At 37.4% G+C, this 27007-nt stretch overlaps 1 long non-coding RNA gene across 1 annotated transcript; it reads left to right on the plus strand.

Annotated features, from left to right (window-relative positions):
* Window positions 1-22917: 22917 nt before the first annotated feature.
* Window positions 22918-25312, plus strand: LOC145552251 (uncharacterized). Its single transcript, XR_014088230.1, has 2 exons — window positions 22918-23524; window positions 24566-25312. It is a non-coding gene; the product is annotated as an uncharacterized LOC145552251 (long non-coding RNA).
* The last annotated feature ends 1695 nt before the right edge of the window (window positions 25313-27007 follow it).

Below are 27007 nucleotides of genomic sequence, written 5' to 3' on the forward strand. Positions count from 1 at the left end.
AGCGGTGCATTTTTGCAGATGGCGATGGGGAGAAGACAGAGGAGCTAGAATTTTTTTCTCACAGAGTATCTGTCTCATATTATAACACCATGACATGGAGACAGTTTTAACAAATGTAAAAGACATACTTTTATAAAAAATCACCTACAGCAGCTTTAACGCATGGTTTTGATGAGCAAGGTCAGAACATGGAAAAAAATATATATTTTCATCCTCAACCTATTTGCATAAAGCAGAGGGAGAAATGACTAACTTCAATAAACAGATACTGGAGAGCCTCTCTGTGCTGTGAAGAGATGAGCTTTTCTTTTTGATTTAAAGATGAAGCTCAATCCACATGCTTTAGTTATGGCAGTGAGGAATTTGCATGTCCATTCCAGTCAAATCCCTCAGAAGCAGCTTATCTACTCAGCCAACAGAAACGAAGCGATTAATGTCTAATTGAGTTTTACAACTTGACAAAGCAAAGACAGTGACCTTGGGCAGGAGTAAACAGACTGCGTACGTTTGCTCCAGGTTTGTTCAAAAAGCCACTAATCGCTCCATAATTATCTCTGCAAACACAAGACCTCGTTTGCAATGAAAGACACAGCAAATCTTTGTCTATGCAATTTATTTATTTATTTATTTTTCATTTTTTTCAAACACTTATGTGGCGCAATGTGTGACTTGGCAGTATGCAGCGGTGTGTCGGTTTGACGGTCAGATTGAATATGCGTTCTCATCCATCTTTGCTAAAAGCCAAGGTGTTGTTACTCATACTTCAAAGATAGGATGAATGAGTTTTGTATTTAAGAGTTATTCAAAACTTCTGTGTAATCTTTTATTTAAGATATTCTATTACTTATTTTATGAACTGTGCAAGACAGGGAAAGACCCATTGCTAATTTGAATTCTGTAATAATTTTTCTTCTGTGCAATCTTTATTTTGTTACATGTGCTTCTGTTACCTGTTTGTACAGAAACTGCATTACATGCATGGCTGCATACTCTTTATGTTGCCTGTTTCACTCTTCTTTCATGGTCGAATGGCATTACTGGCGTCACTCGATCACTTAAATTGCTAATTTTCCACCTGTATCGTCAACCGGTGTTGCAAACACCAATTCATCTTCCAGATTTGTAAAGTAACCTTAAAATCTCTGGGCAAAGAACCTGACAAAAATTCAAAAAGTGAAGAGAAAATACCCTTTTCAGTTTGTTTTTTTTCAGATTGACTTAATCTATTCCTTGTCTCGGAGGCACTTTCCGTCTCAGTTTTGAAAAGATGAAAGAAAATGAACGCTGGCAAGGCACTTTAAACAAACTCTGTGGTAGGTGGCCAAAAGCAATACCTCATCGATGAGCTCAAGATTTTTATTACAGCTGGATGAAAAGGTCAAAAATTTTATAATTTTTTTTAAAACAATTTGCAGTTTACGACTTTCAAAATGTATTAAAATGACTGTAAAAACTGCAGCTTGTTTGATTCGTGCCCAGACAGCATATTTTACACGTAGGTGACTGCGTGCCTCGGCACTGGAAAGGTGCTGCAAAAATAAAGATGATTAATGACAAAGACAAATGTGCTGAACTGTTAATTCAATCTAATTGGTGATTTAGTTAATTACTACATTTCACTGAATGTAAAAAATTGTGTTCAATATTGGATAATTAAGCATTAATCCCTATAGGCACCTGTGTTTCCAAGTTTAATCCCTTTCATCGTATCCGCCTATGGTTTAGTCCGAGTTCAACTTTTATGATTGTGAGACTGAAATGTGGAAAGAGCAGCACCTGCCCACCTGCCAGGTAATACAAAACTATTGAGTTATGCTGTAATCCTTCCAGTGACTGATGTACTGCTCAGCTATCAAGCCAAGAGCCACCAAAATAAGCATGTCTGCTCTGTTGAGCAACTATCTGGATATCAGTTTTCCACCTACATTCTTTTGAAACCTTTCTATTCGCTGCCCTCTGCTGATTTTCGTTTAATATGTGGATGTATTAAGACTAAACAGAACCAGAAATCTGTACAAGAAATCTCCGGCTCTCTCTGTCTCAATTTCTCCCTCTCTCAAAAAGAGAGGCATCTCTAAGTATCAAATGCAAAGACAATCTGACATTGTGGCAGCAGCAACTATCTAATGCAGTGTTTTAGAGTTACTATTTTTTCTAAAACATGCAGTGATTTAATTTAATAAGACATGTCCTCATTCAAAGTTTTAACAATTCAGGAATCAATGTTTGAAGTCAATAGATATAAAAGGTTTTTGACTTTCTTAATGAGCAAGATACAATTATCTAAGAACTATTTTATTATTTACTGGCAGGCTACATATTCAGATGAACCACATGAAAGAATAAGAGCCTCTTTCCATGACTAAAGTGTCAGTTTCTCTCTTTATCTCTGTTCAATGACATCCTTTTTTGCTAATTATGACTTTAGCTAAAGAAAGCAAAAAATATATATATTTTTGGTTAATTACAGTCACTGTGATTGATCTGAGTTGTGTAAACAAGATTTAGATATAAAATTGTGTCAAAAGGTAGACTTAGAAAAAGACAATTATCTTGAAGACATTTTTGATGGATATAGAACCTGACTTGGAAGTAAATTTAGTTTTAGGATATCAAAAAGAGCAAAGAGAGGTAATACAAATGTTTGGTGACACTAAATCCCCGTTCACACAGAGAAAAGTTTAGGTGAATTTTTCAAAACGTTTTAGTTGCTTAGGCTGAGTATCCACATGGATTTGGCATCTCGGGAGGCCAGAAACAATTTGTGAAACTACGTTCTGGAGAGGAAAACTTTCGCAGCACCAGTTTCATGTTTCCGTGTGGCCGTGTTTAAACGATGACGTCGAAACTCCATCTCTCTATATTCCCTCTCACAAATAAACATTTGTGCCCTTTGGTGTTTTTTGTGCCATTCTCTGGGAGTGTTACGGTGCCTCTGATTGGTGCAGCAAACCTTTCTGTAGTGCTTCATCTTGTTGGACGCACATTTTTTTCTTGTTTACAAAAACATACAGTTCTCATCTTTGTGTGTGCATGGCACTAAGTGATCCCGGCTTTACTCATCATAGCCTAACATGCAACGATGCTGAGAACTTTTCTTTTACGGTTCTTGACTCTTTAATGTGGAGATTCTCTTCTTCATCTCAGCCATCTCTCATCCCTGCAGGCACCATTCAGCAGCAAGGTCATGTTCCTGCAGGAAAGGCAGAGATACAAATCTTGGCATGCAAACAGGTAACAGAAGTTGGCATGGAACGGCCCAGGGACAGAACCTTTCAGATGATCTGTAGATGTTGCTTAATGATGTGGGTGAGTAATGATGAGCTACTATTGCTCCAACCTCACACACCACTGGAGTGCTACCTCTGTAATTAAACATGGGATTAGATCAGATGATGAGTCATTTTATGCAGAGCAGGGGGATCAAAATACATTTTGCAAATTTATAATGTTTCCAGTGTTTCTTTAGCAGTGGATGTTTCTATAAAGTCTCAATAAGATTTTTAGGACTAAAGTAGTCATGACATGATATGTGGTTGTTTCCAAACATTTTTTTTTTTTTTGGAGGGACTAACTGAATGGTGCTCTCTGGTAGGACTGCTTTGCATGGATCTAGAACTTCATTAGTGCCTGTGGGTGGCTTGCTGCAGGTCAGGGCGTCGATGGGTGGATGTTCACTGTTCAAGAAAAGCACCTAGAAATTATTAAGCATAGATTTGTTTTATAGAGAGGAAAGCACCCTTTAAATCAAAATGGTAAATGGACTGAACTTATAGCGCTTTATCCAATCATTTTTGACCACTCAAAGCACTTTTCGCACTCACAAACGCTCACACATTTATACACCGATACGCAGCTCGGTAGGCAATTTGGGGTTAAATGCCTTGCCCAAGGGCACATCAACACGTGGCAGGAGGAAGCTGGAATCAAACCTATAACCTTCCGATGGCAAGACAACTACTCTACCCACAGAGCCACAGTCGCACCTTTTAGTCCATGTTGGTACATTTCCCTGTGGATAATAACATTGTTGTCATCTTACTAAGGCGTATGATGATTAGACATTTCTATCATGCCTATACTTTATCTGAACAGATGAACACAGCACCCTATGTCATCTGGAAATTGTTCTCAAGGATGATCTAGACTGGTGTAGCTCCACAATTCTCTTTCTGATATCTTGGCTGATTTCTATTGACTATTCCATTCTGGCAAGAAAGCAGCGTGTTTAAGGCATGGCCTTAAAAAAAGAAGAAAAAAACATCCACAAGAATGCCAACAGTTTACTCAAATGTATCTGAAAACCTGTCAGAAGTCTCCAGATTAATCCATGACATCATCATATGGGCTTTCCCTTACTGTTTCAAGAGACTTAAATCATTCTGTGAATTTCACATTTTGAAGACATTAAAAAACAAATCTCTGATATATTCCATATGTCATGATTGTATCAATTAGCAATTATAAATGTTGATCATTCTAACTAACCTAAAGATTTAATATCAAACAGTGAGAAAAAAATGTCTCTTTACTTTGTGTATGTAAACTTCTGGTTTCGTACACCAACTGCATTCATACATGTGAACTTGAATTCGCAGAGAAGCTGCTGTTGGAGTTGTGTTACTGTGTTTTTCTTCCAGCCTTCCACAAATACAAAACAACAGTTACACCCTTTCAGATTTTTAAGTACAAGTTCAGAAATTGTGTTCTATGAGTCATGAGTTTCATACTTTGTGATTTTCAGAACATTTTGCTTTGGATCAATGGGAGCAAAAACTATGAATGTAAGAGGTTTTGATGTGTGACTCATAGAAAACAATTTCTGTATTTGTACGTAAGAATCTGCAGAACTGTCTGGAGATGTTTTGTGCTTGAGAAAAAGGAGAAAATTTACAATTACGCAACTAATACAATACAGCGTTCTATGTGACGTCAAAGTCACAATTGCAATGCACAAAGTTTTGCACCAGAAATACCTTCACAGTCTGCAGTCATTGAGGATGAACTTTGGGCCTCTCCTCCTTGCCGGCAAGCAGACACAAAGCAATCCAAAGTGCATCAAAAGGAAGACCAAAAATGAATCATAAAAGCATTGCATAAAATAATAAGATGTTAAAATGCACATAAAACAGAGCCTAATGTTTTAAACAGACCGTTTGATCAAATGCTGCAATAAACAAAAAAATATTTTCAGCACTAATTTAAAGGAACCAGCACTTTCTGTATGTTTAAAAAAATGCCCTGCTGGTGTTGGATCTGGGGATTCTTCCTTGCTTCATCACCATGGACTGAGAGGACACCGTTGTGTATTACGCTGGAGTTAAAGCAGTTTTCTGTATACGATGGAGTTGGGCTTTGGACTGTGGTGATTCAAAACCATATCTGTGCCAGAAAAGCATTCAGTTTTGATGAACTCTACCAACGCTGCCAAGAAAAGCATTTAAATCTCCAACCAGAACCACTGAAGCTTGAGGACGGCTATTTAAGGCCTGCTTGCTAACCAAACATCAGTGGAGGAGCATTTAAATCCGATAATGTGTAATTGTGAACCCGCTTTGATTATGGAAAAAATGCAACCGAGCCAAACTTACGTAGTGAAGTTATCTTTTTAAAAAAAAATCTTAAAATATTTTGTTTTATGGTCATTCAGCCTGGTTCAGTTTCTAATAATCGTTGCATTTTTAGAAGCCTAAAATTAATGACACTCATGCTTATGAGTGTATAAAAAACATCTGAGCTGTAATTTATTAGATAAAATTGTAGCTCCAAAACATTAAACAGGAACTGGATGGGAACTGTTAAGGAAGAATTTTTATACAATTAAATTTTGCAAAAAAATCTGACTCTGATTCTTCCTGTTGATTCCGGGTTCTCTCGCGTGGCCACGTGTGGGGACAGAAACACAACAATGGGTGTTGACGTCACAGAACTACAGAATTTAATCCAATCATAAGAAAGTACAAGATAGAACAGGAAACTGGAGAAACACATATATAAACATTGTTACCTGAGACAAGAAGACAGAAAAATATCAAGGACGTCCTTGGAGAAAGAGCTGGTGCAGAAGTAAATAAATCAGCTTTCTGATCGTTTCCTTGTGCACAAACTTTAAACCTGTAGGCGTTTTTCTCTTTAATGTATTCAATAGGCGTATCTCTAGTTGACCAACTGGAAGGCATCTCTGACCCTTTTTGAATTTAGAAAGTCCCTGCAATTTGTTCACAAGATCAAACACCTTTTGTTAAATAAGGTGGAAGCAGACTCTCCGAATTCCTGGTGGTTTATGGCTTTCACAGATCAGTGTGAAAAGCTAGAACTTCCTACTGATCGTTTCCCAGACAGACAAAGGGCAAATCAGAGATCTTGACAAACTATTTAACTACAGGTAAAATAAAGGTCAATATGCCAGAATTAGTTATAACTTTTAAAACTATATTAGAGTATTTCAACCAAGTCATAATAAATTTTAAAACTAACTTATTTTAAATTTATTTTCATAACACTATCCGGCCTCCTGCGGCTCTACAGCCATCTGGGCAAAGAGAAACAGATGAAGGAACCTCACAGGTAGCTGTGAAATTCTGGTTTCTCTCCTGCTCTGCCAGGAACAAACCTTTAATACTGTATTTTAATTAAATGAAAAGTTATCTCCAAAAACCCAACTTTGTTCTTCTGCACTCAGCATCTTCAAAGTTTAGTCCTGATATCAAATAAAAGCAATAGATAATATCAACAGAAAATAATGAAGTACAATTCCTGTTTCTAACCCAATATGATATTCAAAATAAGAATTAAAACATTCATTCACCATAAACCTAAGTATTTTTCTAATACTAAACAAAACATTTTCATTTGATTCTAATATAGTCAGAAATAATACCATTTCAAATACATTCATCATTAACTAAATTAATTCTAAAACACAATAATACAATTTTCAATCAAAGCATGTTATTAATAACTAAGAAAAATATCTAACAAATTAAATGTTAGTGATTTAAAACATTTTATGTTATATTCAGTTTTTGCACCATGTCAGATGTTAGTTCTGGAAGACTTCTCATCCTGGTTACGTGAACCGACCAAAGTTCCCTTTCTCACAGTAATTCAAGTGATACTGTCCTCCACCTTCCTGCATATGTTAATTTTATGACCTCCTGTCTTTAATGATAAGACCCCAGGGGTCTGAGCCGAAATTCTCCTGCAGATCTCTATTCTCCTTTGTACTTTAAATACTTAACCCAGCAATAGTTCTTTGGGTTTTAAATCACTAACACAAACCTGTTCAAGATTAAGAAATTCGTTCAAAAAATATTAAACTCAGTTAAACACTAAAAATAATCATTTTTCTCAACAGAACATCTCAAAAAAATGCTTTACGGAATAAACCTTAATTTATTATTTTTGCAACAAGGACAAACTGAGCCAATTCACAGCACTTAACCACACAACTGCCTTTAGCAGAGTCTGGCTAATCAGATCCTGATGCGTGCTCTGCTACAAGACGCTACTGTGTTGCACTCTCCACAGGTATTCAGCCTCATTTTATCCCGTTTTAAAACTAAAGCAATCAAGCTGCAACCAAAAGGCTAATATTGTAATTTTTATTGTTTGGTGGGGATTTCGGGAGCTATTGTGTTGTGTAGCTGTTTTATTACCTTATTCTAAGCGATGGTGAAAATCAAATAGTGATTAAGTTAAAAACATGCAATTTGCCCTGATTGAACAGAATGTTCCTCCGTGAAAAGAGCCCTTTCGCCTTGTTCGGCACAAACATTGTTCCTGAATCTTTGAGCCAAAATGATTGAGAGTGGTTCAAAGAAACATTGGGCCAAATTCTCTGCCGCAGCCAAACAATTTTCTCTGACAGCACTGGCATAGTTATGCAACACTGCTGTAATTATACAAGCTTTGTTGCCATGGCACATGTGAATATTTGCGGTGTTTACAAGAGCACTGTTTCTGTTTCTTTTTGTGTGAAAATGTGTTTCCTTTTTTTCAGCTCTCTCTGGTTTTACAAAAGCCTTCACTTTTTAGTGTTTAGCAACAAAATCCTTATGCCAGGAGGCGATTGAGCCAACAATCTGTAACAAGGCCTGCAAGATTCGGTTTATTAGCATTCCCTTTATTAAATGTAATGTGTTTCCTTCATTCGAATGCTCACACAGCCTGATATTTAGTTTACATTCGTTCCCGTGAACGAGATGAAACCAACAGTTTAAGTGGTCTATCGTGATATCTTGTTTCAGTTTCTTTTGTTCATGTGTTTTCATTTTCTCTGGCTCTGTCGTTGCAGCGAGTGCTGTTGCCTAAGCTCATCTTTCTTTGTCTGACTTTTAAAGCTCGTCTTAAAACACATCTATTTTATTTGGCTTTCAACTCCAACAGGATCTAGTTTTAAATTGTATGTTTGTTTGTTTTTAAACTGTAAGAGTTTTTATTGTATTTTATTTTTTTTGTTATGCTGTGTTTCAATGTACAACACTTTGTATCAGCTATGGCTGTTTTAAAGTGCTTTATAAATAAAGTTGGTATGGTATGGTCTGCACCTCTGAGGTGTTCACCATCGGAAAATGAGCGAGAACAATGACAAATTTAGTTTATTCCTTACTAAATGAAGAGTATTAGCCCTGGTTAAGCTCAAAACAGAGTAAGTGAAAGAATACACACAGAAAAAAATACGAGCAAGAATAACCGTATCTTGGCATTTTTGAATGGTTTAATGTGTTTCTCACTCTGCTCCAGTTAGACTCTGAGCTTTACAGGTAGGAGTGTTGAATGGCTCAAAACCAGAGAGCAAGGATTTACAAAACAAGACAAAAACACATTTTATCAAACAGTCCTTCATTCAGTCTCATCATAAACAAGCACAGAGAGTCATCGTTACACTGCATATTTCTCTGAAAAGACACCAGGTTGTGTTGTTGTGGGAATTCATTAAAAACAGGGAAATTGTGGGTTTTGATTCAGTGTTGATTAATTTTAACATATTAAATTTAGGCAGTCCCTAAACATCACTAAGACCAACGAGCAAGATAAATTTTTAAGTGACAACGTTTTCTCAACCTAAAACATGTTAACTATTGTTTGGTTCAAACTACTTATATCACATTGTGTGGGAGAAATAGATTGATGCAGGGAGTTATGCAAAGGCAGCATCATGCTGTTGAGTAGCTTTTTAGGTGATTCACAATTCTTAGTACGCAAGCCGATTACACACAATCCAATAAAATATATATTAAAAAAAGAAATCACGCATCCTTTTCTTTTCACATCTCTATCATAAATTACTTTCTGGTTTTTTTTTGTCACACAAACATTATAAAATACATTGTTGTGGTAGCATAAAAAGATAAGTATGCTGGTAGAGGGATAGGTATTTACATAAATGTTTTGAATTCTTCAAAGACATTTTTTTGCTAACCTGGTTGCATTATATTTTTCTATTCCCAGCTTTGTCGCTTCTACGCTTGAGAAACAATTCAACATTGTTTTTAAACCTCAAACTACAATGACGTTGAAGAAAATAACATCCCTCAGATGTTGTTTTCTTTCCTGCTAGAGTACTTTGAGTGTGCAGAAAGTGTTTCATATTCAGTTTTCTTATGTATGCATAAGTGCATCATGAGAGAGTGAGTGATATAAAATTGAAGGGAATAGACACACAGTTTCTTAAAGCACCTGATCTTTTTAATGCCAGACTCAAAATGCCCACCTGTGGAGCTTCTTTTTTTTTTGATAGCCAAAGTAGCTTTGATGCATCTTAGACGTAGCATGGGTATCTCGGGGCAACAGGCTTAGACTGGAATATCCTGACTGCAGGAACGCAGCATCTGATCTACAATAAAGACACTTTTCAAAACATTCATCATTAAAAACTATAGGGAAGAAAAACAAACTATCACAAGATTCATCGTGAAAAAAAATACCTGAATGCAGGTAGCAAGAAAAAGTGAACACACAAGTTTCCCAAAAATATTGTAGCTGTTTATATTAATTAGAAATCTGACAACATTGCAGGAAGCAAAACACATGGAGAATAGAAAGTAAGATATATTAGAAAAATTATGTAGAATTTCTTAATCCGATCAGCTGGAAGATAATGCTGCGCTTACCAGCGCTGTTTCTTTTTTCTTCAGCTCTCTCTGGGTTTACAAAAGCCTTCACTTTTTAGTGTTTAGCAACAAAAACCTTATGCCAGGAGGCGATTGAGCCAACAATCTGTAGAAAGGCCTGCAAGATTCATTTTATTAGCATTCCCTCGATTAACGGTAATGTGTTCCCTTCATTCGAATGCTCAGACAGCCTGATATTTAGTTTACATTCGTACCCATAAATTAAAGGGTTACACCAGATGAAACCAACAGTTGAAGTTGTCTATCGTGATATCTTCTTTCAGTTTTTGACGGCATGTTTGTCAAAATTATTTGACAAACATGCTGTTGCAAAGAGCCGCAAAACAACCTTATTTCAATAATGCTGTTTCCAGCTTCTTGCAGATCAACACATTTACTTGGAGGAGAAGACGGAGAAATGAAAAGTTTGATATGAAAAGTAGAGAAGAGGGGAAAAACATTTACTGTGCTGGGAAATCAAAGTGACACCACAGGCACAAGAGAGCTGGACTGGCTGTTGATCTTACAGTCGTGTCAAGTCTCTCTTTTTACCTTTGAAAATAAACCACCTTTTTCTTTTGCTGTCTATTCCTCTCCTAGTGGCTGCCTAATATGTTTCTAGCTTCTCCATGGGAGCATCTTGTCGAGGTTCAATTCTTTTGAAAAAGTTCACCTTCAAACTGATTTTTAATAACTTCTGAAACCAAATCTCTTTCTCTTTCCTCCTCCTTCACGCATTGTGGCCATAAAATTAAAACAAATTCTCAAGTGTTAATTTGTGCAGGGCAGATCGCTCAGATTTTGCTTTGTTAGCAAAACGTGGCAGTGAGAGCTGTGCTCCGACCATCCAATTAGAAGGAGGGAAACTGACGAAACCATTGTGGGCCTTCAAGCTGGAGAGGCAAATTTGAAAGCTGACTGATTAGAAAAAAACATTTAAATTTATGCAGGGCAGTTCTGAAGACCATGAATGAAATCTGATTGGACGTAACAAGGATAATCCACAAACATGTACAGGGAAGTGGCGCAGGCAAGCTAAAACAAAAGATAACGGACTGTTGATACAATTTAATTGGACAAACATTATAATTTAGGTTGAAGCTATATTTTGGGGACTCTGACAGAAAGTAGGGCTTTCTTGGCACTGCAGCCCACCGTCAGTAAAATCCTTTGTCTTGATCAAGTCTTAAGCTTTCTGTGTGTGTTCCGATAAGAAGTCCTTGCAAATCTGTGTTCGTCAGTTTGATTCACATCTGTGTCTCTGCTCCCGTGAGCAAAGTTACATAATCATAAACCGAGCAGAGAGAAACAAAACAGGGGGGAAATAGTAGACAGTAGGAGATGAGATCTTTCTCCCTGTGGCTCAGACCCGAGACAAGAGCCTCAAAATAGCCCCCTTGTGTTGCTCAGAGAGCCAACAATCCACTGTGCGCTAAAGTCAAAGATAAGGAGAAATAAATCAGCTGCCTAATGTTTGCCTAACGGGGGTTTGATGAAATTGTCGACAGCATGGCTGGCTGGACTGCTGTACGCGACTACCTGGGTGTGCTGATCTGGAGTCTTACATCTGAACAGCTTTGAATTCCTGCTGAACGCGTGTGGCAGACACAACCAGCGTTTCATCTGCAAATGGCTGTTGAATATTTACCAGTGGATATTGTGTACAGTCTGACAACTGTAAAGACAAACTCTTGAAATGTTCAGTCACTGTGGCTCCTTTTTTTTTTTTTTTTCCATATCGCCAACCTGATGTTGTGGAGTGTCTTCTTATTGTGCAACCTGGTTTTTAATGTGCATATCAGCAATAATCCTTAACAAGGTCAGCCTCCTGTCAGGCACCGCCAGCTTTCTGCATTAGTTTATCTAGCTTCTTTCACACAGTCTCATTAAAACTGCGGCGGAGATGAGCACACTGACCATCACCACTAGAATTAATGGGTCTCGACCTTGATGGAGAGATCAGTCGGCTCTACCACTTCAGGAAAAAAAACGAATGTCTTAGAAAACCTCAGGATCTCTCTTTCAATACTTTGATTGAAATAGGTATCAGATTTAAAAGGAATACAAATGTCCATTTGAGTGTTGGATATTCTTGTATTTGTCTCTCAGGTTGTATTTTTAAAGCAAAAATATGAAACAAAATTTGTTGGCCTCCCTTCTTTGCTGGCTATTGCATGGGAGTGAGAAATTTCAAACCGCATCCAGACATAAGTTAGCATTTCATACCCATGTATTTTCTTTAAAAATACATCATATTCATTGGAATAATGGTAAGAAAGGAATTGAGAAAGTGGGCTTTAGGTGAGGCCACACGACAGGTGCAGAGCGGTTCAGTGTTGGGCTGATAATCCTCCTCAGTGACACCTTCTTCCTCCGGGTATTGTGAAATCCAAAGGACATGTCGAAGCAACTCTTATCAGGGTTTGCAACACATGCACACATGCGCACACACTCAGTAAGACCCCAGCTCAGGTCCCAGCTAAAGGAGCGTGTGCACCAGGCAGGTGTGTGATGACAAAACTGCTGTGGAGGATTTAGTTGATGCCTATACCCTTTCAGCACTGATCCAATATGGTTGTGTTTTTTCCAGCAGAAAAGAAAACTTGGATTGAAGAAAAAAAAAAAACTGAGATCAAGAGTATAATAAGCCTTTTTTAATCTAATGACCTGCATGTATGAGCGGTTTCATATGATGTCGACTCTCATATGAAGATTTATCTTCATACTGTTGAGCCGGGCTTTGTTCATGGTTCATTTGAAGGGAGGTTATTTCTGTCCAGCACATCACGTGGGAGGCCCTTCAGCATCACACATGAACAAACACTTTGCATGTGTGCCCATTGAGGACATGACATCTGACACTTGCAGCGCATGACACTATTGGCACCACAGCTAATGGTGAGACACGGATTAATGTCAAAGGGGTTTCTGTGAGAAGAAAAGCTGAGGTGTTTAAAAAGTAGCTATTGTTCTTCTCCTTAGAGATCATGGGGGAGAAATCGTTATTATAGACCATTAATGCTGAATTTAAGTAATAATTTTTGTTGTACTTTATTGTAAGTATTGTAAGTTTAGTTGTTTTTTTTTTTTTAAAGAATCTAAAAATATTGACAAATTTTGAACTTCGCTGTACATGCTCACCCTCATGAGACTGTTTTGTTTTCCAACTGTTTTCCATTCATGCTTAAGCAGAAGCCCCTGTTTTGCAGCCGGTGCTCCAGCTCCCTGGTGGGTGACGGGTAGTAACAGAAAGAAAAGCAGAGATAATGCTGTCACGTAGAAAGTGAAAAAATTCAGGGAAATTTGAGTTGTTTCTAAACAACGTTCTCATGGGCCTACATAAAAACATACAAACCAGACAATTTCAGACACAGAGATATACAGTTCAATTAATTCAGCATTGACTGCCTGGAGATAATCATATTCAGCTGGCAACACACATTTGTTTGATGGCAAGACAACAAGTTTGTTTTATCCATACAATCCAGGTGGGAGGACAGATCTGGGGAAGAAATGCACATTCCTTTACAAAGCACTCCCTTAACACCCCAATCTGGAAAAGAAGTTCGGCTTTAACTTTACTTTATTTTGGTTCATCGGTTTCGTCTTATATCCAGGTTTCTGTCATAATAATGGCTAAACCTTGTTTATTGAGCAGAGAAATAATTGAATAGGTTCCAGTTTGGCGCAGAGGAAGCAGGCGAGTGGATCATTTCTTGGAATTTGAAAAAGGATTACATTTTAAGGATGCAGTGTTATGGATTTGATGAGAGCAGGAGACAGGCAGATGGATGTAGGTGTGCAGTTGAAGTGTCTGGCAGGGAGTTGGCACAGTTGGTAATTGTTTCTTTTCCAGGGTAAGCAGCGGTGGAAGGTGGGTTGGAGGGTGGACAGGTAGCTGGGAGATTGCAGGTAAGTTCAGAGCAGTCAGAGGTTCGGTGAAGGGAAACCAGCAGGCTTTACGTGAGGCAGGAGAATAGTCATTGGAATATTTAAAGTGCTAAGGTGGGCTGCTTTTTTTTTTTGTTTTTGTTTTTTTTTTACCACAGTAGGCGAGAAAACCATCTGCTTTAAGGAACTGCTCCTCTTAACTGTTTCTGATTGGAAGTAAATTGGAACCAGCTGGAGCCAATCCGGCGCTGTGGAAGGTAGGAGGAAACACATAAACAAACCCACTGTCCTGCACTAAAACTCTGCAGACCAAACAGTTTCCCGAAGAAATCAAATTGATCTCCCGATTGCACTTTTTACAGGGCCATCGCGGCACCTTGATTACTTTTTTCCAGCGTTTTCTTTTTTGCTGCTGTCTAGGACAAGTAATCGTGCAATCATGTGCTAAAGATGCCTTTAAATTTGACTCCGTAATAATATAGAATAAGCAGGAGTTAATTGTCAACTCAGATATTATCAGGTGCACCAGCATTGTGGATTCGGAACGAGCCCAGATTAGTTCTGCTCCTAAAACAGGTTTGTATTCAGTCAAGTACAGAAAACTGACTTCTTTGGTTCCCTTCAAGTAAACAAATCTGACATGTTGATTTTTACACACTTGGAAATACTGGACAAATACTTTTAATTTGCATAAACTGTCACCCAGGATTTGTGTCCCTGTGTCTTATTTCCTTTTATAATTTTTAGTCATGGAAATATTTATTCAAAGTTATTATATTGTTTGTACGTGTGTTATTCACAATATCTAATTCAGCTGAAAAATTCAAGTTAACTCGATTTACCCAATTCAGTTTCCAGTAATCATCTCCCTAGGATTTAAGACTCCAGTTTTTTCCTTGTCAGATAATTTTTTGTTTTTTTTCTTCCAAGTCGGTTGTTTCCTCTCGTGTTCTTTGTTGGTTTGATTGGACCTTTTTTTTTACTCTTCCCCTGGTCTTATAATTTATTTTGCATTTCCTCAAGAAATGCTAATCTGATTAATTAATGTCTTTTCACACTTGTTCTTTAAATAGTGGCAAACTACTTAATGGCAAAGACACCTAGATGCATACTTTCCTGTCCCCCTACACTTCCTCTCTGCTACTTAAGTCAGACATGGCCTGCTGTGCCATTAATCTAATAAAGTCAATAGTGCAGCAGGGAGAATTTCTTTTTTTTTTCAGCCTGGTGTAGAAAATCTGCCTCTGACACCATAAGGTAATCAGACCCACCATTCATTGTCCTTATCTGCCAGGAAAAACAATATTTAATTTCAAATTGTCCCTTATTTTCGATCCAGAAAATCATGTGGCTTTCCCTCTATAAGCTTTTCAAAGTTTCTTTCCACATTTCCCAGGGTGGAGAAAATTAATGGATAACTTTGTGACACAATACTGTTCAGAATTGGGCTTAATGGAATTGGACTGATTTTCCATCAGACTTGCCACCATCTGTTTTTTTTTATCATATAATTGGAATTCAGGTTTCTTGGCAAAGTCTTTCTAAAAATACAATCTGCAAAGTGATTCCTATCTTTACAGAAGAATATTTACCTTCTCTGATTAATTTTATTTCCATGCTTTTGTATTCTGCTCACATGCATGCACACCACAACATTTAGATCTCCAACAATGCAAGGCTCGTCCCTGAATGTATTTTCTGAGAAACATCTGGAGGGAGCAGATGTTTCGGCGTCCAAGGGGGGAGCCGAGCGTCACGGGTCATTTTGTGTCTTCCGGGTGTTTCAGATGCCTATTAGCCTGAGCTGAGAACCAGAGAGAATTGATTTACTCCAGAGCAGAGAAATATAATTAGCAGTGATGATGATTGAATGTTTTTTTGCTCACTTCTTTTTTTGCTTTTACCACAACACACACAAACTGAAATGAACAAGAACAAATAAAATGAACACATAGTAAAAAATTATCAGAATTTTTTACTAAGTTAAAAATACATTTTATATTTTCATTTTGAGCCGAATGAGGAAAAAGCTCACTACTTACTTCTGTTTCTGTACTATATATATAGTACAGAAACAGAAGTAATCGGGCAGTAGTGAGCTTTTAGTATATATATATATATATATATATATATATATATATAGTACATATATTTACAGTACTATATATAATTTTTTTTTTGTTTGTTTAAACCCATCATCTTAAAAGTAAAGTATTTACGAGCTTGAATTAAAATTAAGGTTCTATCATGGTCAGAACGCTTCATAATAGACTGTTTCAAATTATTTTAATTTCTACTAATATTAAATGCTTCAACTGACTTTCTCTTCCACATTTCTGTAAACATTTTATAACTTTTGCAACTGGAGTTTTGTTTTTTTTCACCTAAATGTACAAAGTTGTTTGTTTTTCTATAATTTATTTATATAATATGCTTTAAGTCTTGCAAATTTAATATCTGTGCTTTTAAAATACCACAATATTTGCGTTGGTGATTTTTTTTTTTGTTCGTACTCTTTCTAACTGATAAACCTCCTAAGACATTAAGCCATTGATATGTCTCCGCGGTTTTGGTTTAACAGTGTTGACGTCTTATTTTATAGTTTTACAGGTTCCGTTTTTATGATGTAAGTTTGCATTGACAATGGAGCGTTGTCAATAGAGTTTCTTTGAAATGCAAAGTTAATGAAAATAAACTTAATCACACAAAAAAATCTTACATTGCACTGACTGTTAGCCTTGCTAGTGTAATTTCAATTATGTTAGATGAAAGAAAGTGTTGATGAGGACAGTACAGCTAATATTATACTACTCTGTTACTCTGCCTGAATTAGAAGAGCAGAAGTCTGCTTTAAAACGGAGTGAAGAAAATGTGTTTAGCAGGACCTGGAAGAGTCCAGCCAAATAAACCAGTTGCTGTGCAGAAATTATTGGACACTGGCCTTGTGAGGGCATGAAGGGAAAGACCAGAGTAAAGTTTGTCTTTATTTATTTTTATTTTTGTTCATTAAAACCCTCTTCATGCTGTTTAGGGCATATGGAAAAAGACTAGCCAGAGAGGAGAAGTTGATGTTCACCATGACTCCTTTGTCATGAAGCCCTAGGCGGAAATTCAACCTGTAAGACTATTCCGGCATCACCCATCACCACGCTTTCACCCCAGCCAATCAGGACGCACCACCTCTCTACCTCGATCCAATCACCAATCACCACGCTTTCACCCCAGCCAATCAGGACGCACCACCTCTCTACATCGATCAAATCACCTGGCAAGAGCTCCTTCAAAAGGCGAAGCAACCACAGATCCACCCGCTTCAGCTGTGCTTCAACTCACCTCCTCCCCATTTCCACCACCAACCTCACAGACGCCTCCAGGTCCCCTCAAGACTCCTCTCTCCAAGGTCCGCTCCACCACCAGTGACTGGGCCCGGGGGAAGACTGAGCTTCGTTCGAGGCGATCATTCAAGCTCGCTGCGATTCTCAGCACGCTCGTCTTCCGCCGGTGTCCGAGCGCCAAATTCTCGGTCCAATAAAATTGTCGAACTGCTTTTTCTCTCTCTGTATGAGTCTCTACAGATTGAAATGCCAGTGGAAATGCATTCTGAGATCATTCATGTATGAGGCTGTCTCTCACCCAGTCAATGAGTCGATAAATTAATCAATCAGTTTTATTGTTCTTGTTGGGAAACGGTTTGCAATCAGGTCCTCAGAAAAAACAAAATACAATAATATAGCAAGGAAAAGGAGTGTTTAACAGATTTCTCCTCACTCGAGTGCCTCTGTATCTATGGCCTGAGGGAAGCAGTTTAAAATCTTCATGTGTTTCGCTTCTTTTACCACCAGCTCTTCATACAGCCATTAGTGAGATAAAGGATGTAGGATGCCCATCATTTAACTAGCCACCTTTGCCAGATTGGTTAGGTTTATGGAGTCCTTGATTGTAAAATGTATGTACCACACAAAAGTGAAAAATTTAGAAATTAATTTTAAACTGATTACAAATTATGCTTTTTACAAAACAGTGGAGAACAAGGTCGAAAAGCAAAGTTGGTAAAAACTCAAGCTATATGTAAAAAAAAAGATACAAAAAGACTTTAATGGCAATAATGAGCCACCCAAACAAAAACAAGTGAAAACCAAAAACACCATCTATCATGACGTCACTAATCTTTGACACATAATGTAACTCTCTGTGCTGCTGGTGTTTGGGTTTCTCAGAGCTGGATTGGGAGTCTACACTGCAGTCACCGTCTTATCGCTCTGTAAAGTTTCTCTCATCCTTTATCTGGTGTAGAATGGCTTGCATTTCAAAGCACATCACATTAATTACAACTGTCCTATTTCAAGTAGCGCAAAGAACTCTCTGTTCGTTGCATTGTGTGGGTATTATTAGTGCCCTGCCTACACATCTGTCCACAATGATGCTGGGAAAGCTGACCAAAGGAAACTCCGGTGGGAGCATTTTCAGCCAATAATTGATGCACCTCAGAACCTACACCATGAGGACAAAAACTGTCCATGCCTCATAACATCGTACAATCTAATCCATTGCTTGCAAAGACATAAAAAAAAATTAAAAAATCAGATGATCCCATTAAATCCATCAGGTAAACACCACACTGTCTATCCTGCGGCTTAAGCAGCTTTAGTTAAATTTGTTACAAATTTCAACTCTGAATTTCAAAAGCCCTCTCTTTAATCTACAGCGTCTTTGAGTTCCTTTGAATGCAGGAGTCTAAAGGGTGTGGTGTAGATTTGTAAGACCCTGAGTCAGTATTGTGTAGTGTTACCTTTTGCTGCACAGCTGCAGACTAAAATTATTGCTCATTCTGGATAGATTATCAAGTCTTGCCACAGGTTCTTAATCAGGTTTAGGGTCTGGACTTTAACTGGGCCAATCAAGCAGATGACTATGCTTTGATCTAAACTATGACTTTGTTGCTTTACCTCAACTGAAGCCCCAACTGAATACAAACTCACACTTTGCACTTAAAAAAAAATAACATGTATTATTTTGCTTCTACGTCATTATGATGTGCTACCTTGAGTTTGTCATGTCAAAAATGTGGAACATTTCAAGAAGTGCTTCTGCTACTGTAGTTTGGGTGGGAGACTGATCTAGATGATTATAAAGAGTCAAGCCTGAAATGTGGGAATAAAGGCTCATTTCCCTCATTCATTTTCTCTGAGTGTCTCTTTATTAACTCATATGGTCAAATGAGCTGCAGGTGAAGTGAAGTTTCAACCTTCAGGAGGTGCTATGCTAACTTACAACCCTGACAACCGACTCCTGCAGCTCATTGTGAGTCATGTCACCTTAACATAGAAGCCAACACCCACTACTTATGGTCAACTACAATATGTTTTCCGCTTTATAGGGGGTTGTTTGGTGGGATGCTTATGTTCAAGGACATACTACTGTTGAGTGAATGACAGCAGAACCCTCTCTTTATCCTCACAAATAAATGTATCCACACCAAAGCCTGTGAAAACCTCCACTGATTTCCTTACACAGCGTTGAAGAACAAATCCCATAAAAAACATCCAACTTCCTCCGAGCAGAAAATCAGACGCATTTTATTGGCTAATCCTTGAAAATATGACCATAAGCAGCTGCACTGTCACCTGTTGGGTAAATTGAAATTTCTACATAAAAAAAAATCTATGACTTACACGCTTTATAAAGGGAAGAGTCTGACCAAAGTCATTGAGATTCAGGCCCTGTACACACAGATGTGAGCACGGTATGTTTTAAAAAATGATTAAGAAATTTGTAGGTTGTAGAAAAAACCCGAGTGCAGAGATGGATGGAGGGAAACTGGAAATATTTCATAATTAACAACAAGAACAAAAGAAAACTCTCGTGGCGCATAAGCAGCTTGTGGAGGAGGAAAACTGGTAGACTGAGGAAAAATGATTAACACTTGAGATGGACTGAGACGAGGAGAAATATCCAAATAAGGAAAAAGAGCAAAACTGATCAAAGTAAACAGAACAAAATATTGTATAAATACAAAAACTGAACCCAAAGGAAGGAACTGATATGGCAAGACTTTTCTGGCAATAATGTCAAGTATAATATAGCTAAGCCAAATAGGATATAAACACTGAGGAAGTGGAAAGGAGGCAAACACAACTGAAACCAAAGCCAAATGAATTATAACAAGACTGCACTCAAACTTCTTTTGTGATGTCTTCAGCCCAGTACTTCAGCCAGTTTAGCAAACAATCAGTCATTATTTGAAATCAGGGATGTCTTGGTCTAGTTATGATTGCTCACTCTCAGAATTTCACTGTACATCCATGTTATTCATGCTCTGTGTGTTTATCTCAGGTGGGAATGTCAACCTGCAAGACCTGTGACCTCACTGTACTTGCTGTATCGTATTATAGGCCTTACACCAGATGTGGGAACAAGTCATAGTTTTGTAAGTCACAAGCGAGTCTCAGTTTTTTCCACTTAAGTTTCGAGTCGAGTCCCAAGCAACTGCATGAAAGTCCAAAGTCAAAACATTACAAGTTCTGAGTCAAATCCAAGTCCTAATCTTTTAATATCAAATATTACACACATCATTTGACCTAATATGAAATAAATTTATAGTGATAATCTTTTTTTTTTATATATATTGTTGTGCTGCAGCGCATTGAATTCAGACTGTGCAGAATGTTGCAGCAGGACATGAACAAGCAGGGGAGCTCATATTACTCCTGCCTTATTTTCTCTTCACTGGTTCCCTGTTAATTTTTTGGTTAAATTACTTCTTCTAACTTTTTGGGCTCTGCATGGTCAGACTCTGCCAATATATTTCTGACATGCCTAAGCCTCAGACTACTGCCAGAGCTCTGAGGTTCAGTGATCAAAGTCTATTGTCAGCCCAACGTGCTCGGTTTAAAACCCGCAGGGATCGGTCATTTCAGGCCGTTGCACCCTGATTGTGGAATTCTCTCCCATTGTTTTCTTACATCGTGTCGATTTCACTCATTATGTCACAATGCAGCCAAAAACATATTTGTGCAGACAGGCTTTTAATTAATTTGATGTTCATATTTGATCTTCTTTTGTGTTTTGTGAACTTGTCGTGATTTCATCTGTGAAAGGTGCTATAAAAATCTAATTTTACTCACCTGTTTACTAAATATTACTCAACTCGTCTGCTTAGTTTGATGATATCCAGCTAAAAGAAACGTTTTATTTGAATTAAAGCAGTTTTGATGCAATGGTTGTTTTTAAAAGCTTTTGATGAGAACATGTGGGTTTCTTTATTTATTATTATTCATACTGTGATCTGACGTTGAAGGATAGATCTTAGTGATGCGATTAGGAAACCCACAGATTTCAGGATCAAGAAGCAGCTCATATTTTACTCAGATAAATGACCACAGCAGATAAATGACCACACTTGCTCATGACCCGCAGTGGGACAGCCAGGCTGCATCCGGACGTTGAACCTGACCTTGGGCTTAAAGTCAGATCACAGCCAGTGATGGAAGTCTCTCGGTTGGATTTCTGTTCTGCTGACGCTGCTGATCATGGCGAGTCAACATCTAGTTGTAAAAGAGGGCCGATCTGGTTTGTTTCTCACATATTTTATTTCCACTTTGCTTTTCTGACCTTATGTGATAAAAAAAAATACTCCATATAAAAACATTGATCTTTTTTTTTAATTCAAAACATTTGGTGACATTTTATTTTAGGTATTAAAAAATATATTTCCCTTTATGCCAAACTATAACTAGCAGAGTTTCTAAATAAAAGTGCACGTAAACAGAAAACAGATAGTTTTCTGTTTACGTGCACTTAAACTTTTTTTTTGTTTACATATGTAAACAAGTAATTACTATATATACAGGGGTATTAATTTTGGTTACAAAAAATAACTGCAAAAAATACAATAATAATAATAATAATAATATTATTATTATTATTATTATTATTATTATTATTATTATTATTATTATTAATTAATAATGAGAGCAGAGAATATCCCCTCTTACACCTGGATTTTAAAAACTGATGCAAGGTTGGTATGAAACCTCCAAAGGCTCTGAAAAATCAGGTAATAAAACAAAACTGATAAAAATTGGCTGCTACCTTTTCAGAACAGAGGGTAGTTGAAGAAAGCATGACTTGAAACAACAAACAGCCACTAATTATGCAATTTGTATTAAATGCTTGCAGAATTAACCTTTATATATATGGAGAGCCATTTCAGCCAAAATTAAATAAATAAATAAATGGGTGAAATAAATAAAAAATGAGTAAAATAAATCAAAAAATGAAGAAAATGAGTGAAATAAATAAATAATTTGTTAAATAAATAATTTAGCTTTTTCATTAACCCATTTTTTCATTTATTTATTTTTCATATTATCAATTTCTCAATTTCCCTTTTTTCATTAATTTATTTTTCATTTACCCACTTTTCATTAATCTATTTTTCATTTAACCATTTTTTAATTTAGCTTTTTCATTAACCCCATTTTTCATTTCTTTATTTTTCACATTATCAATTTCCCAATTTCTCTTTTTCATTTATCTATTTTTTATTTATCCCTTTATCCATTTACCCATTTTTCATTAATTTATTTTTCAATTAACCACTTTTCAATTTCCCTTTTTATTAACCCAATTTTTCATTTATTTATTTTTCCGATTATCAATTTCTCTATTTCTCTTTTCATTAATCTATTTTTCATTAATCTATTTTTCATTTGTCCATTTTTTCATTTATCCCTTTATCTATTTACCCATTTTTCATTAATCTATTTTTTAATTTAAACATTTTTTGATTTCCTTTTTCCATTAACCCGATTTTCTATTTCCCAGTCTCATTAATCAACTTCTCATCTGTTCATTTTTTATTTACCTGTATTTATTTTATCTATTTTTTATTTAACATTCGTTTGAAAAATCTTTACTTTTCCCATTTTCCAATTCCCCTTATTTATTTAGTATTTCCTTATTTTCTTATTTATCACATTCTATTTCCCCGCAAAACTTAGGGAAAAAATAAATGCAAATGAGGAGAGGCACGTCATCAGGCTACAACTTCCCCAATTGGTTGGTTAGCGTCACACCCATACTTTGCTTCAAGAAAGATGGCGACCTACTAACGGGTTATCAATAAGCTGAAGCTCATTAACTTCATTAGAAATAGTGTTATTACTCCTGACTTTAGTTCTCGTGTGGCCGCTCAGACAGAACGTGTTTCAGTTGGCGGCTCTCATGGACTCAGAGCTTCACCGTCGGGAGTTTTTATAGTTTGAACGAAGCGGCCGCTGAAGTTGGCTTACGATTGAAGGTTCGGGACACCTTCGTAGCTACCAGCTGTGATCCAACTATAAGGAGCAACTTTACTGTACATCGTAAGTGAACTGCAATATCCAGAGGCAGCTCTACGGAGCATCGAGCTGAAAGAATGAGAGTGGAGAGCCTTGGAGATCTGCATCGGAGGCCATCTTTCAGACATGCACCGCTGCTGTCCGTCCAGGATCCTCCGGTTGCCCAGACGTTGCACGGTAAGCTACTAACGCTGATGTTTGTTTTCCAACTACAGTCATATTTAATCAATAGGGCTCAATTACGATCGCGGGAGTTTTTGAGTTGATCTCGGCAGTAGGTGACAAGCTGAACGTCTCCAGGATGTTGAGACCAGCACGTCCTCTGATCCAATACATCTTATTAAGGATAAAATCAACAAAACGTGTTCAAATTAATGGCCCAACAGGTTGATTAAAGACAGTAAAAAGGTAGGAGTGGTTTCGAGTCGATCGCCTTGTTTTACCCTTGTAAACAGACAACCGGAATACAGTGACCTTTAGTGAGGGTTCAGAATGGATAAAAGCTGAACTCCTGCTACAATCTTTGCCTCTCTTGGTTACATCCCTGAGGTGTGCCAAGTGTGGCCCACATGCATATAAAGTAAATATGACTATTAATTTAAGTATTTCTTTGTATGTATAACTTGACCACCTTAGTTTGCCTGTTTTTGGTCAACATATGTGCCTCAACATTTGGTTACTGTTCCTTAGAGGTGGACAGAGGACCCACAATTTATCCTCCAGGAATAACAGTAGCACTTCAACATGTTTTTACTCAAAGTAAATCGTAGCTGAATAAGAAATTACACAAGAGTAAAGAAGCATTTGGTAAAAAGTTGATCAGTACTGAGTAACTGATCAAGTTATCAATTATTTCATATCTAAAAAAAATTACACAATTAGAAGGCCCAAAATATTAAGTTCAGTGGAAATTTTGGTATTTTAAAGACAAAATGAAAAATTAGTTTAAATAATAGTGATGCTTCATAATAAAATGACTTGAGTAAAAGTAAAAAGTTCAGCATAGTAAGAGTATTCCTAAAAGTTCATTTGAGTTTCAAAAAGTTACTCAACTATATTTAAGTAAATGTAATTAGTCACTCCTAAACTCTGCCCTTCTGAGGGAACAGGAGAAGGAACTGTTAAGGAAATAAATTAATCTTATTTTGATACTAAACATTGTTTCAATTAACAAATGAATCATAACACCCAGAACATATTCTGTTATGTTTATTCAAGGGTGAAGGAACAGAATGACTGGAGATCCTGGCTGAGAGGGACCAGGGCTGACATGGCGAACACTGAGGAGAACCGTCTGCACTGTGAGCAGCACCAGAACTCCTGATGGGTCTCCTTCAGGAAGAACCAGAGAGACGGCCGACCTCCACAGAGAAGAGTTCACCCAAACATCAGAGGAAATATTAATGCTGGTGCTCAAACAGAACAGCCTCTTTTCTTAAACCCAACACACACAGGGTGTTGTGGCCCTGATTAAAAACCTGCTAACTTCAATTTAACTGAAACACAGAACATCCAGAAATGTGATGAACTTCAGCTGTAGAGTGGAAATGACACAGTGAGATGAAAACATTTGTCTATATCACTCTGTTATACAGGACATTAACATTTTAAAGTGTTTGTTCCAGAGCCCCTGATACAACGATAGCATTAGCTCATCCATCAGACATTTACTGAGGCCTGAAACATGCAGGGCAGACGACCTGAGGACTGACTGGTTAAACTATTTCACTGACACTTCAGATTGCAGATTTCCAATTGAAGGCGTCTGTAAATGAACACAATCATTATTCAATAAATCAAGCTGTGTAAAATAACTGCTAGGGTTGCTATTAAGAACCCAATATGTCATGTTTGTTCATTTCTACGTTGTCATACATACAAGGTACTCCACTCACTGTTTAGCTTCATGTTGAAGAATCTTCAGTGTAATGAAACCAAAAAATAAAACAGGTCCAAAACTTTCAATCTGTATTCTATTTTTGTAGCTTTGTTCTATTAAGATCGCTTCCTTTATTTTAAGCCACAAACAAACGATCATTTTATTGTCTCTGGGACGTGAAAACATGAGATTTGATTAAATTAGAACTTCACATATTAGAAGGAACACAGATTTCATAATAATCAGTTTATTTATTCAAAACGGTAAAATACAGATGGTTCATGCATATCAATGGTATAAGAACAGCCAATTTTTTTTAAATGAATGTGTCACCAGTGCATGTGGCCGAGTGTTCCTGCTCCAGAAAGCTGAAGGTCTCTGGTCATCCTGAAGCTGTGAGCCCAGTGGGAGTCTGAAGGGAAACACTGAGACCAGAGGCCTGCAGGATGGTCTGCATCTGAAAACATACATGATGGAAACATTAATGAATGTACTGCACCAAAAAGCTGTACTTTTGACCTGGTGGCGATGGTACCAGTTATGGTAGATCTGAACTTTGGTTTGATGACCTAAATATGAGAAGCTTCAGACGGACAGGATTTAGGTTAAAGCCACATCTTGTGAAGTTGGGATATTTTTCCTCCAACAGGATCCAGAGGAATAGCAACAAACCAGAAGTTGGACTAGAATTTATTTCAATGTCATTTGTGAATGTCAGCTTCTCATTTTCAACAGTGCATATGCATGTGGGCCACACTTGGCACACCTCAGGGATGTAACCAAGAGAGGCAAAGATTGTAGCAGGAGTTCAGCTTTTATCCATTCTCCATTCTGTACCCTCACTAAAGGTCACTGTATTCAGGTTGTCTGTTTACAAAGGTAAAACAAGGCGATCGACTCGAAACCACTCCTACCTTTTTACTGTCTTTAATCAACCTGTTGGGCCATTAATTTGAACACGTTTTGTTGATTTTATCCTTAATAAGATGTATTGGGTCAGAGGACGTGCTGGTCTCAACATCCTGGAGACGTTCAGCTTGTCACCTACTGCCGAGATCAACTCAAAAACTCCCGCGATCGTAATTGAGCCCTATTGATTAAATATGACTGTAGTTGGAAAACAAACATCAGCGGTAGTAGCTTACCGTGCAACGTCTGGGCAACCGGAGGATCCTGGACGGACAGCAGCGGTGCATGTCTGAAAGATGGCCTCCGATGCAGATCTCCAAGGCTCTCCACTCTCATTCTTTCAGCTCGATGCTCCGTAGAGCTGCCTCTGGATATTGCAGTTCACTTACGATGTACAGTAAAGTTGCTCCTTATAGTTGGATCACAGCTGGTAGCTACGAAGGTGTCCCGAACCTTCAATCGTAAGCAAACTTCAGCGGCCGCTTCGTTCAAACTATAAAAACTCCCGACGGTGAAGCTCTGAGTCCATGAGAGCCGCCAACTGAAACACGTTCTGTCTGAGCGGCCACACGAGAACTAAAGTCAGGAGTAATAACACTATTTTCTAATGAAGTTAATGAGCTTCAGCTTATTGATAACCCGTTAGTAGGTCGCCATCTTTCTTGAAGCAAAGTATGGGTGTGACGCTAACCAACCAATTGGGGAAGTTGTAGCCTGATGACGTGCCTCTCCTCATTTGCATTTATTTTTTCCCTAAGTTTTGCGGGGAAATAGAATGTGATAAATAAGAAAATAAGGAAATACTAAATAAATAAGGGGAATTGGAAAATGGGAAAAGTAAAGATTTTTCAAACAAATGTTGAATGAAAAAT

This window comes from Poecilia reticulata, chromosome 7, assembly GCF_904066995.2.
Source record: "Poecilia reticulata chromosome 7, P_reticulata-male-v2, whole genome shotgun sequence".
NCBI classification, from domain to species: Eukaryota; Metazoa; Chordata; class Actinopteri; order Cyprinodontiformes; family Poeciliidae; genus Poecilia; species Poecilia reticulata.